Below are 14,775 nucleotides of genomic sequence, written 5' to 3' on the forward strand. Positions count from 1 at the left end.
GCATGGACGTGATGTCATTGCACCACCATCCATGTACACACATGGATTGTCGCAAGCTCAGGGAAGTCCATGTGGAGGTGGGCGCGGAGTTGGAGGCAGCATAGGGCAGGGGTGGGGTGGAACAGGTGAGGAGGGGTGGGGAGGTGTCCTCTTTTAATTAAGGAAATCTGGCAGCCCTAGTCAGGAGGACCAACGTTATGGTTGCAACAACTAAAGACATTAACAGAAGGAACTGGATTGGGTGCCATTGATCACGTATAATATAGTGCTGTGTATCAACCATCTCACTATATCTTCCCATTCAGGATTTATGTAGTCCAAGCTCTGGCAGGAAAAAATCCCACTAGAGATTGAGTAGGGTTACCATATTCACAGATACAAAGAAAAATAAATGATACAAGAAATTATTCATTTTAGCAAAGGTAGCAACCATTTTTTATCAAACACAAATGTGTAAATGCTTTTTAGTTAATAAACACACAAACAGTGATTGGGTTACAGGACAGCAGTACACAATTAGCCACATTTCAAATACTTCCAGATTTGAGTTTGATCAAGTACTTATCAGAAAAGTGAATATCCCTCTACAACTTTGGCTTGCTTTTGAGGTTAATGTATAAGTCTTTGCACCACATATGTTTAAAGTTGTGCTTTAAGAATAAAATTCCTTTGACAGATTGAGCCAGCAGGGAAACAGAGGAGATCAGCAATGCCTTTCTCTCTTTAGCACCCCCATGTGTCCAGAGTCAGACTGATAATAGGCCAGAGATGGTTTCTCATTATGTGGATAGGTAGGCTAGTGATAAGCAAGTAAAAGAGGATATTTTCCTAAAAATTAAGAATAAAAAACCTGGAGGTCATATCTGAAGTCCAAAAGAAAAGCATGTTCTCTTAAAAAGGTGACTCTAACGGGTCCTTTTATCAAGCCACGCTAGCGGGGTTAACGCGTCTGACATTTCATCACACGCTAACCCCCGCAACCAGCTAAAAAACTAACGCCTGCTCAATGCAAGCGTTAGCGGCTAGCGCAGCAGGCGGTTTAACGCACGGTATTACGCGTGTTAAACCTCTACCGCAGCTTGATAAAAGGACCCCTAAGACTGGGAGCTCCATGGAGGTTGATCGTGGAAAGAGGCAGAGAATACTGAAGGGATTAATAGTGAGGGCAGATACGGTCACTCTTCTCTGGTGAATGCACTAACTAGATCGCTAGGGATAGTTTTTCTAATGTTCATTTCTGAGTGATTTTTCTTCACCTTTGATTTGCACAATCTGTTTAAACTGGTTGTGCACGAATTAAGCTCTTAAGATATGTTACAATGTTAACGAACATTAACCTACAAAATTAAAAATTGAGTTCACACAAATTTAAGACTAAACTAAACTACCGTATTTTCACGCATATAACGCGCGCGTTATACACGATTTTACAAACCGTGCATAACCATGCGCGTTGTACAAATTTTTTTTTTCATTCTGTTCCGGCATTCCTCCTGTGAACCGGCATCCTCCCCCCCCCCGCTCATGTCACCCCCCCTCCCCCGCAATCCTACATCCCCCCCAGCACCGCAAAGACAACTCTTACCCGATTGGGCACCGGCACCAATGCACAGCATGTGCCAGTGCCTGAAGATCCTCCCTCGTTGGGTTGGGCTGGGCTGGGCGGTGCAAGAGAGATCCTCCTTCTTCCTGTGCTGGGCTGGACTAGGCTTTGAGCATTTGCGCATGCTCAAAGCCTAGTCCAGCCCGGCACGGGAAGAAGGAGGATCTCTCTCGTACCGCCCAGCCCAACCCAACGAGGGAGGATCTTCGGGCACTGGCACATGCTGTGCATTGGTGCTGGTGCCGGTGCCTAATCGGGTAAGAGTTGTCTTTGCGGTGCTGGGGGGGGGATGCCGGTTCGGAGTAGGCGGGAGGAGGTTTTAGCATGTGCGGTATAAGCGTGTGTGCGCTATATTAAAATTTTATTACATAAATTTCTGTTCTCCGCGCGGTATATGAGTGAAAATACGGTAAACCTTAAGTTTATATACCGCATCATCTCCACGGATGACCCCGCTAATGAACCAAATGAACACTAAATGAATACACATCTCTACAAAATACAGCAAAGCTGATTTTCTATTTGCTTCTCAGAACACTTCTTATTCTTTGGGATGTGCTGAACTTAACTGTTAATTGGGCTTCTATCAGAAAAATTTATGAACTGATCATGTTATCTGATTGCAACTGAGGACGGATGAACTTACTGTACTGCTACAAATGGTTTATGTTTTAGATTAGAACATACAGGAGAACACAGCTAGTTTTATGCTTACACCTCGGGTCTGGAAATTCAAATCAGAGAAAAAAAGTTAACTATAAAAGCATTAAAAAAAAAAAAAGCAATAATCCTTACATCAGTGTCACGTTAGAGAGATAAAATGTATAGAAAGAAGTCCAAAAAAGGTGGCTATTTCATAAAAGCCCCTGAAGGAGAAAGAGGCTCTTTAGTTTTCCTAAGAGATAGGCGGAGGCAGGCTTTAGGAAAAAGACCGATGCCTGCAGCAGTTTGGCTGAGAAGAGTAAAAGGACTGTTGGATATTTACCCTGATGCAGCAGGAAGAGTGATTACCGCGAAACGCTGGCCGCATCATTGAAGCTATAAACAGCAGGAGAAAGTAAAAGTATGGCTTTTCAATATGCTATCACTGGGAGAACAGATTTGAAAAAGAGTGATTTGAGATAAATGAATTGTCCTGGTAATATTGAGAGATTATTCTCCTATTTGTTTGACTGCTCTTAAGACCTAATGATACTGAAATTTTGCATGAAATGGATAACTGTATAATTGCATGGACTTGACTAACTGCATGAAGTCAAAAGATTGCACGATACAGCTGGATAGAATTTAAGTATTTAAAGGAGTTTTTATTTCATAAAAGCAACACAAGTATGCAAATGGTGCCGAGTACATGTGAATATTTTACATCTGTTTCAGTTGGTGCATATCAAATACCCGCAGTGCTGTACATTAAACATGCAAGAGACGGTCCCTGCTCAAAAGAGCTTACAACTGGAGAATGACAAAGGGACAAATTTTTCCCCATCCCTGGGTGTTTTTTTTCCTGTCCCAGCCCTCATCTGCACAAGCATCAAACACTTTAGAATTATAAGTATTCAAGGCTTGTGCGGTTAAGGCAGAGCTTACAGGAATGGGCAGGGAAACTGAGTTCCTGTGGGGGCAGGGACAAATTTGTCCCCGTGTCATTCTCTACTTACAACCTAATTCTGACAGACACAGTGGACAAAATGGTGAATCAATCTAAGCTGCTCATGGAGGGAACTACAAAGGGATGAAAGGGTAAAGAGGGTAGAGGACTACAGAGGGAATGAGAAACAAATATGGTGCTTTACCAGCTGGTAAGGTTAGGAATCAAACACAGTTTTGAAAAAGTTGCATTTGACACTCCAGTACCCCAGGTACATTAGTCAATTTGTGAGCTCACCAGGACAGATAGGGAGAAATATCAAGAGTACAAACTGCTTAGGCCATAAGCAAAGTATAAATAAAATTACATTTTTTGGCATGTTGAAAAATCTCGGGGTAGAGTAAGCATTTGTGCTAATCAGTTAATGCAACTACATGACCATATGGTAACTGATTAGACCAAAATTAGCATGCGAGAGCCCTTTCTGCCTATAAGCATTTGAGCATGACTATTAATTGAAAAAAAGAGGAAAAATCAGTCACTTTATTGCTGCAGTAAAAGGGGGAGAAAATATTCTTTTCAAAAGGAGAAAAATCTAACAGTTATCAATTCTGTACAGCAATGAATGTGTTGAGGTGTTCCTGGAGTGCACAGAACTGTACATTACATACTTGCTAATTTTTGCATAATTAAGAGTTCTATGTTAAAAACAAACATATAATTCTTCACTATTTGCCTCCTTATGTCAAAGTATTGCTATAATTTGATTAGAAATAACAAAATACATACAAAGAAATGTATACTAGTGCATAAACTTGATTACAAAAGATTAAAGGTGTGATGTATAAATGACTGTAAATGAAAATAATTTACTATGTAAGGCTTAAATTTGGAAACATCTATTTTGAAGCGTCCCTTTAACAGCTCTACTCCATCACAACCTCAGTGAAAACCTAGTTCTCACCATCAGAGTTGCTGTGAAATGTCTGCAGTGACAGTACCACTCAGTTCCTCCTATGGAGCCACAGTCCTGCAGGAAAATTACCAGCTCAAAGTCAACTACCACAGCATGGTAGGATCCAATTACAACACTCATGTAATAAAGAATATTTAAAGGAGATCATATTTTCAAGACAGGCTCAGTTATCACAGCCTCCAGCTGTAAACGCTTAATGGATTCCTTTATCATAACATACAGGAGAAAACATGCATGAAAACCTATTCTCAAGGTAAATTTTCTGGTAAAAAGTTAAAGCCCTCGGAAAGATGTTGCACCTGGAGCAGGGAGGAGCTAAGGAAGGCAAAGGTCAGCATTAGGAATTAAGGCACTGACTGAACAGACTTTGCACTTGGTGAAAAGTCCAGACAACCCCTGCAGTGTCATCTTACAATTCTGGTTTTCCTCTTTTCATGACAGAGTAATCCATACATACATCCAAATCACCAGCAGCTTAGCTCTCCTGAGTCCACATACAGAAAGATTTGAAAAAGTAACCCTTTTGTGCATGTGGACAAACTTCAGTACTTGATTTTTTTTTTCTCTGTGTTGTCATTATACATTAGACATCACATTCCCTTCCCCCTCTCTGGGAAAGCAGCTTAACATTACATTGCAAGCAACATTCATTAAATATCAACTCAAGATCACTGCCTTAAACATGTTATCAGTCACTGGATTCCAACCTTAGAGCTATGCAAACCATCTTAATGGTACTCTTCATAGACAACTACAATACAGGGACAATAGTATTTTTGAAAAAGTTAAATATTGCAATGAAAGTAATTCCGAGATAAGTTTACTAGCTAAGTCTTAATTTTTGAAAAATAAAAAGTGGATGCACATAAGGTAGGAGTAGAAACACAAGTAAGACTGGGCACCAGTTGTCCTATTTTGCAAATTGTAGAACCAGTTGAAATCATGAAACCAAAAATTATTTGAATCTTTTTTTTTATTTTAAATCCAGTCTCACTCTGTATCTTAAGATCAGGGTTGTCCAACGTCGATCCTCAAGGGCCGCAATCTAGTCAGATTTTCAGGATTTTCCTAATGAATGTGCATGAGATCTATTTGAATGCACTAATTCCATTGTAGGCAAATAGATCCCATGCATATTCATTTGGGAAATCCTGAAAACCCAACCTGGCGAGGGCCAAGGTTGGATGCCCCTTTTAGAGAATTGCTGCCTTGCCTGTGAACAGACTAGAACATGACAAAGTCTACAACTGTGATGCTTCCTACTCTGCCTAGTATTAAAAGGGATGAATATTTGAGTAATTCTGCTATCACTCATTCTCCTAACAGATAAAATTCCTTCATAAAAAGAAGAAAGTCTTTAAACAAATGGCCATGAAGTGCTTGTTCAGATGTCACCTAGTTATCAATGTAACACTGGAGGACACAAAGTTTTTCCCTATGTTTCTAAAAGACAGACTGCAAGAATTACACAGCAAAAAAAAAAAAATAAAAAAGTTAACCTCACATTAAGAAGTATTCTCAAACACTTTGTAAGTAAATTTCAGGCTTGAAAGATGCAGTATATTCTTTCAACACATCATTAAGAAGATTCCAATAGGCGTCAACCAGTTAGGTATCAGGCTGATGGACTTAGCTAGTATTCTGTAAAAAGTGCTGTGCATGAATGAACCTTTACAGAATACTAGCTCAGTGTGCATTTTGGGGGAAATTCTATAAAAGGCATCTGAAAAGGTAGGCGCCTATAATATAGGTGCCTATTACAGACTTGTGCCCAACTTCAAACTTAAGCGCTTGTAATGTAGGCCATGGTTTTAAAGGCCTACATTATAAGCACCTAAGTCCTTTAGAGAATTGCGCTTAAAACAGTACCTAAGTCCTTCTCTGCCCCTAAACATGCCTACTTTGGAGTTAGGGCCGCCAGGCACCATGCAACAGGTGCCTATCTTTTGTATAATTGTGTCTAAAAAGATAGGCGCCTATCGCCCTATTGAAGTCAATTTATTAGGTTAGATGTCTAACTTTGGTGCTTATCTTTAGGCGACTTACGGAATTTCCCCCTTTGCACTTAATGTTGGGCACAAGTATTTATGCCTGAAAAAGCCAGATGTAAATGTTTGCACCAATCTAATGATAACTGGAAATTGAAATGCAGGTATTCTAACAAATCATACCTAATTTCTGGGAATGCCTCTGACCCATCCATGCTGCTCCCATGGCCACACACCCCCTTTGGAGTTGCAAGCTATGAAATTTTGGCATGCGAGTTACAGAATAAGACATAGGACAATCTGCGCACAGCTCCTAATTACTGTCAAGTGCTTGCTAACACCAATAATTGATCGTTATTGCTTAATTAGCTAGTTAGTTTACACCCAAAATTGCGTGCCCATCTTTGGGCAACCTATACAGAATCTGGAGGGGGGCATGAGTATCACATTTTCATGCTACAATATTCTTTTCTTCAAGGAAAAGAATTTGTCAATGTACAAATATAAAAGAAACATTTATTTATTTATTTAATTTAAAAAATTTCTATACCGTTTACAACTAACAATTTACAAAATTGACTTATAAAATTTTAAAACAGAAACATAATGAAATGGCCATACAAACCAACCTTAAAAATCATGGCAAAGAAAATAATGGCATAAAACTTTGCATAATACTAATCATAAGCAGTTTATCAATTCTACCAGAGAAAAAAAAGCTATATGTTAGGAAAGACAAATGCCTTTCACACATATATTTAAATTAAATATACTTCTTATATCTGGTTAATTAAAACACTAAAGAAACTATTTTCACAATCAGTTTCTCCATTCTATGCCAACGGCAATAAAAGCTCTCCTGGGAACAGGACTCAAAGATGGAACTTAACCATCTGTGAAAACGCTTTATGAGAAGAAAAAAAAAAAGTGCAGAGAGGCTTTTTACATTTTCCAAACAAAATAGCATAAACGCATTCTTTACAGGATGGATACAAATTACAAACATATTAATTTAAAACTACATGTTAAAATAGCACTTAAAAACTCAAAAGCACAGAATCTATTGAAAAGCAGAGGAATAGCTAGCTTCCTTGATGAAGGCTCAAAAGAAAATATGAAAAAGTCTAACTTCTGAGGGACACAGAAACAAAGAAAATGACAGCAGATAAAGACAGCATATCTGGTCTCCCAATCCAACCAAGTTCTACAATACCTTACCCTCAGAGTTCCTCAATGTTTATACCTTGACTTAGGCATTATGGGGGATTTCATCAAAGGGCACTAACACGGTTTGATGAATTCCCCCCATGTGTACCTAATCATAGAAAAGATTAGAGTGAGCATGTCTAATTCTATAGATACATAGAAACAGAGTATGACGGCAGAAAAGGGCCAACAGCCCAACAAGTCTGCCCACTCAAGAACCCTCCCTCCTCGAGAATCCATCTTTTAAGCATTCCTCTGGAGCGACCCCACCAGACAGTCCCATCGTCCCTTGAAGTCGAGCGTGGTACTGGCCTCAACTACTATCATCTCAGCGGCATAAAAGCAGAATATTTAATTGCAACAGCCAAAAGTTCAAAAGGCTCCTCTTATCAATTTGCGTTAGGATTTTTTTTATCGCAGGCCGCTGCGGTAAAAGCTCCAACAGAATTCCTATGAGCGTCAGAGCTTTTACCGCAGCAACCCGTGATAAAAAAATACCCTTACACAGCTTGATAAAAAGGGGGCCAAAATGTTTTCTAGACACTAGAAAGTTGAAGACACCAAAAAATAAAATAATAAATACAACAAAGAAACAAAATCAACTTAAGATAGTCAAGCAAGGAGGCTTTCAGTCTTAGGGAAATGCTCACATGTAAAAAGCAGCAGGTTAAAATTCTTGCACCTTGCTCCTCATAAAGCAAAGCACACCACGCACGTCTCTTATTTTGTCCAGTTCCTTTCTTCCTGCCCATTTTGCAGATCTAGCAGTTACTTAAATCTGCTGGAGATGAACAAAACGAATGCATTACAAACAAAGAAACCTAATCAATGTTAAAATGAAACTTATTGAGCTGATCTCCTGTTTATATCTGCATTTTATCTGTGTAATAGATAGGTCTTGATTGCATTATTTCAGACTTTCTGACCTGCTCAAATATAAGATGTAGCAGAATACAAATACTGTAAACAAAAAATAATGAAAAAAATATTTATTTTGTGCTGGTGGCTGCCAGCACTATAGTCAACCTTATTATCACATGCTTTACTGGCTGAAAATGAAGAATCAAGTACTATTCAAACTAGGTTGTCTTTTCTTTAAAGCACTAAGGGCTCCTTTTTAACAAGGCGCGCTATGGGGGTTAGCGCATTTCATCACGCGCTAACCCCTGCAGCAGCCTAAAATCCTAACACCTCATCAATGGAGACGTTAGGTACTAGCACGGCAGGCGGTTTAACACGCGGTATTCCACGCGTTAAACCGCTAATGCGCCTTTGTAAAAGGACCCCTAAATGGACTGCTGCCCTCCTACCTGACCAATCATTTCTCTTTCTCTAGACCCAGACGTACCACTAGACTTCAGTCTTTTTTCACCTTCGTTAAGGGTTGGAGATTCATCTCCAGGCTCTTGGCCTATCAGGCAGCTTCTAAGGATCCAGTGGAGTCTTCTAATACAAACTTCATCTTCTTATATGCACTTTTAAAAGCTCTTAAAAACACTCCTCTTCTCAAATACGACGACTACGTTCAAATAACTCACACTCTCATCCCTGAGAAATCCCCTTTTCACTATTTCACCCTTATTCTTCCTCTGTCATTTTTCTTTAAATCCTTATTACCAAATGTTAATATGTTGTATTTGTTCTTTGTTTACTCTGTAAACCGCTTAGAACTGTAAGGTTTGTGCGGTATAAAAATAAAGATTTATATTATATTATATATTATTAACATGTCATGTTTTAGGACTTTATTTCAACATTTAGAGTTAAAAGATTGCAAGGATTGCTTACATTCATTTTTTTAACTATCTGTTAATTCAGGCAATAGAAAAAAATGGTTTTAACCTGAATTTTATATCAGATATCTTTTACCAATTTTTTTCCCTTTCATTTATAATATAGTATGGATAGGGAAAAAACACATTTTTAATACTCTTAACTTAAGACAGCACAAATCTAGCAACTGCAGCTATTTTTTTCCATACACAGCTCCTCTCACAGTTGTGTTGCAGTTCATATAAATTAAACACCCTTAATGTTTCAGCTCCTGCTAGTAAGAGAGAAAGACAAAGCCGAGATTGATGCAGTGTGCTTCACAATGGCTCCACTGATTTCTGTACTGGCCTTTTTCCTCTGCACATGGTCAATTAGAATTGAAAATCCTGCGCTGATTTCATTTGCTGGAATTTTTAAGCAGGCTAGGAAGAAAGATGTTATTGAAAGTAAACTCATCTAAATAAGAAAAGAACATGTGGCCATCTGGTCAATCTATAGTATGTAGCACGTCAATCCCAAGGAACCTGGCCTTCATGTTTTGCAAAATCACACAGAAAGATGTCTGTAGCAAGATACCAAAAATGTTTTAATCTACGTATACCAAATAACTGATTTTCTGAAGTTGAAATGTGGTTTTAATTGATCCAAGTACTATACTTAGCCTAATTGCATTTCTGGATCTTAGAATATTGTTTTTAGTATGGGATGAATACCACACATCTTCTGAATATTGACAATATGAAAAAAACCAAGAGGGTTCTTAGCAGCTTAAATAATCAGATGGCCACGAGAGAACAACATGATAAATACATGCATGACTATTTGTATGTGCAGTTAAGATGATGCCAAATATGTTTTACTGTTTGCCTAGTGTATCTTGCGGTACACCCTACTGGTGAGATCTATTACTCAACATGGTACAATTTTATCTAGGTTAATATTCCAAATTATTCTTTGCTAGGGAAGTATTAGAATCACTTCTGAATTCATAAAGAAAGATCTCTGCACTTTTAAAACATAGTATAGTTCATACGTCTCTCTGGTGCTCATAGTAATTAAAGCTATTTTAAGTAGAGATATAGGAATATGTGTGGGGGGGAGGGGGCACTCATTTAGTCCAACTACAGTATAGTTTCCAGGATTATTGTCTAGATTCTTAGCATAGATTTCCCAGAATTTGCAGATTTTCACTTGAGTTCCTAGCGGAACTTTGATTTTCTTTAGCACCACTGTGATCATACGTAATTAGTAAACTTCTAAATGTAAAGTAAACCTCCTAGGCTCAGTTTATTGTAACCACATTTATACGGTTCTCTATAGATTACCTTCTATTCTGTATGATACGAGGGTGGTTTGAAAAGTTAGGTAAAAAAGTAAGTTAAACAACGTAGTTTCCATCAAGGGCTATACACTTAGTCCAGCGAGTTTCCAGTTTTCATATTGAAGGAAAAATAACTTACGGAAAAAAAAGAAAACTCGCTGGACTAAGTGTATAGCTCTCGATGGAGACTACATTGTTTAACTTGCTTTTTTACCTAACTTTTCACACCATCCTCATACATTATGGATACTGTCTTCATATCTGAACATGTCAGGATGGTACACTAAAAATGAACTTAAATACAAGCTGAAAGCCAAGCTCTGTATATTTATGCTCATTTTTTTCCCCATAAAAGGATTGGTGTTTTCCACTGTGAGAGTCATGGACAAGCAAGTTCCAGTTTCCTTTTTATTCTTGTAATTCATGGCTTCACTTAATCTTATCTTTGCTCAGAGCTCACACCTAATGCTTCTTCGTCTATTCATTGAGAAGCTTTCTACAGGCATGGGGAAAGCCACTGCTTGCCCTGGATCGGTAGCATGGAATACAGGTACTCATCGACTTACGACCTATTCAAGTTACAACTGTTCTACTTTACGACACGTTTACTACAGTTTCCCCTGCCAGCTGTTAGCAGCCCCAGTCTCCCGCACTCCCAAGTCTCGCTATGCAGCAGTAATATAAAGAGGAGGCGCCACAACAAATGTTCACCACAAAGGGATTATGCTGTGCTTGACTTAGAAAGTAAGAAAATGTTGATAAAATATTACTTTAAGATGATTACAATATCATTACCCAGTCTAATACAGTATTCTTACCTTAGTCTAACAAAGGCCGACTTATGTCCCGATCAACTCACGACTTGTCAGTCAGAACCAATTACGGTCATAAGTCGACGAGTACCTGTATTGCTACTCCTTGGGTTTTGGCCACGTACTAGGGACCTGGATTGGCCACCGTGAGAACGGGCTACAAGGCTGGTCTCACCCAGTAAGGCTATTCTTATGTTCTTATCTCATCTTCTTACCCCTTATCTGCCAGCTACTCAGTCCGCAAATGAATTTCCCTATTCACGGTTGCATACTCTTCCCATTTTGTCTCCAAAGTTTATTGTAAATATTTCCTATCCTATCCTTTTCAGTGGTCTTCCTCTCTACCTTCTAATCTTGTTGGTTTGTTTTCAGTTTGTTCATCTTCCTGACATTCAATGATCACACTTCCGCTTTAAAAGTCAAATACTTTTCATTGCGTAACCAACTTGTTATTTATTGAGAAGTGTTATTGGGCAAATGAATTTTAGGAGATAACATATAGCACAATATTTAGAACAAAATTGATCAGATTTGTGCAGTCACTGAAGAGTGTTCAAACATTCCTTTGCACTCTGAGAAAGGAATCTGCATGAAGGAATTCACCTGTTATCTAAAAATGAAACTATATATATCTTTTCTCCTTTATACATAAGTATAATGTTAAGTAATAACAAGAATTAGCAACAGCAACAAGTTTAAGCTTGTTTAAGAATATTTTTGTAGAGTAAATCCAAATGGTAAACATGAATACATTTTTCAGGGCAGGAGCAATTTGTGAAGTGGTAGGACAGTTGTGGGGTCTATGTTTGGGGGGGGGGGGGTGGAGCAGTTTGTACAGGAGGCATTTTGTACAGTTTGGGAGGGCTGGGATGACAGAATGTGCAGAGGCAATGTGAAAGGAGGAATTCCCTGTTTTCATTGCTTCTATACTAGGAGGGGCCACTGAAAAGTTCTCAGTCCAAGAAGAGAATGATGTGGAACCATGAAACTTACAAGTTATTCTACACTTTTCTTGACACTTCTCATTTTATTCCATATCATTGGCATGAAAAGTGTGTAATAACTTGTAAGTTTCATGGTTCCACATCATTCTCTTCTTGGCTGGACTGAGAACTTTTCAGTGGCCTCTCGTACAGAAGCTAGAACTCCTTCTTTCAAAATATAATGGGCCATAATAGGGGATGGGGGGGAGAGAGACATTTTTCTGGAACCCCCGATCCAAATTGGCCCTTATTTGAATTTGATTTTTAACTGTTTTTTCCCAGATGCCAGTTTTATCTTATTAAGTTTTATAGTTATTTCACCCCCCATGAAGACAAGCATAGTCAACCCTTTTGGTATATAATTCTCTCAAACTTCTGTTAGGTTGAAAAGAATAAAGCATAACAGACTTAACAAAGATGATATTGGTACAAAATGTCTGTATATTAAGGAGAATTCCTTAAAATAAATGGTTAAAAATGAAAATCCTTTTGCCGTCAGGCTTTACTAGTTAAAGCCACTTTTATATAAATCATTATGCTGGATTACATACTTAAAAAATATTTTTCTTGTGCATACATATATATTTGCTTTTCATAATAACCTTATATAGTAACCAAAGGGTTAAAGCTGGGCCTGCACATGGTAAGAGAAAGGGGATATTGTTGGCTTTAATCTTTCCGCAGTATGTAAGTCTTCCATGCCTGCTTTCCACAGAGCAGCAGAATAGACTTGGTGTGCATTGCGTGCAGGCTCCTTGATTGTAGAGGGGGAAAATACTGGCTGGAATCCAGACAGGCTAGAGCTCTGTTGATCATTATGTCTATGTGTCTAGCCTTCAGGTGTCTCAGCTCTCAGTGGGCGGTGGTTGGGGGAGGTGTAGATAACATGAGTGCAGACAAAGAAAAAAAAAGGCATGTATTTAAAAAGGAATGTGAGAAAAATCATACTGGTCCTTCTATAAAAAAAAATGAATTGCTAGGCTCCAGCCCCTTAATTAGAGCACACACAGACAGTAGCATAGGCAGATTTTTTTTTTATTTTTTATCGTAATTAGTACCGTCTGGAGTCAAGATTTTTCTTTATTCTACTTCGTATCTATAAATAAAAATATATGATCATTGGCTTCCTTTTCAAACACATAGTACAAACAAATGCAACAAAATATCAAGCTTAAGGCTAAAAATCTTTATTCAATTCCTGACTGTAGACTTGCAACTTTTAGAAAAAAAATAAAGATGATTCTAGAAATAAACACCTAACAACCTCCTAAAATTTATAGTTGAAATGTAAAAAAAAAAAAAAAAAAAAAAGACAACCTACAGGCCAATACAGTAATCTGCCATACCCTGATCAAACCATTTAGATTTCTTTTGTTTGTTAATAAATAAATAAATAAATAAATAAATAAAACGAAATCTTTGTTTTTGGTTTTTTACTTCCAACAGAGAACCTATAAGATGTTACACAGCGAAATTACTTAGACCACATCGGATCGAACATGAGCTACGATTTGGAAACCCTGGCTTTAACAAATGTGCGCTGGCTTTCTGTCTTCTGCTCCGTTCTTTCATAATGCAAGGCAGAAGTGCGAGACCTCAGACCAGACAACCTTTGCAATATGAAAAAAAAAAGATACGGAGCTCGAAGGGGGCAGCCGTGCAAACATTTTTTTGCTTGCAAGCAGATGGGAGTGAGGAAAACCCTGCTTGAGCCCATTGTTCAGAATACGAGAGCCTTAGCTTTCATAGCTAATTATAATAACTGTCAGATATTTGGAAAGTGCTTTGGACAACAGTCAAGCCAAGTTTGCCCTTTTCTTGGGAACAGATCAGGTCAAACTAGATATAAAGATGAAATACCAGTATGATTGTTTTTCCCCCCGTCTTGTTTGGTTGAGTGTGTGTGGTTTACACAAAGCAACAGACTGGCAGCATTAAGAATCATAATGTGCGGTGCCGCCTTCATTCAGACACTGCCCTGAGGGAAGACTGGATTTTTTATATATATATATTCTTCCAACCATGCAGGAACTGCAAGGAAGAGAATTTACAAGAGAGAGGGAGGGGGGATAACGTTCATAATCCATCATTTGGAAGTTAAAAAAAAGGTGGGGGAGGGAGACTTAAAGAAAAAATGCATCTGTCCAATATACACACATTTACATGCAACATGTTTAGAAGAGTAGCTTTGATGAAAATGAAATACTTACGGTTTCAGAGCATTAAGAACATACTAGTCATCCTTTCCCTTAGACTGCCCGGACGGCAGGAAGAAAGTGCAAAAGTGTTTCAGAAAGTCACCCTGGAGTTCGGCACTTATGCACACCGATCCTACTGCTCCTGCAAGCACCAGGCAAGCTGTAGATCTGAATTGAACTAAATACTGTTCTCGTAAAAGGCAGAGGGAAACGTATCACGTGAGAGCCATAGAGTAGCGTTATTGGCTGGGAAGGCATCATTTAGGCACTGTTTCTTTAACGCCATTGGTTAACAGTTAAAACTGAAAGCCCGTAGATCCTCCCTTT

The 14,775-nt window shown here is 38.4% G+C and overlaps 1 long non-coding RNA gene across 1 annotated transcript in view; it reads right to left on the bottom strand.

Moving 5' to 3' along the window:
* Positions 1-14,564, bottom strand: part of LOC117346877 — a 182,541-nt gene extending 167,977 nt beyond the window's left edge. The window contains exon 1 of the long non-coding RNA XR_004536672.1: positions 14,461-14,564. This is a non-coding gene — a long non-coding RNA (uncharacterized LOC117346877). The remainder of the gene's footprint in view (positions 1-14,460) is intronic.
* Positions 14,565-14,775: the final 211 nt, after the last annotated feature.

The sequence above is a fragment of the Geotrypetes seraphini genome, chromosome 12 (genome assembly GCF_902459505.1).
Source record: "Geotrypetes seraphini chromosome 12, aGeoSer1.1, whole genome shotgun sequence".
NCBI lineage: Eukaryota > Metazoa > Chordata > Amphibia > Gymnophiona > Dermophiidae > Geotrypetes > Geotrypetes seraphini.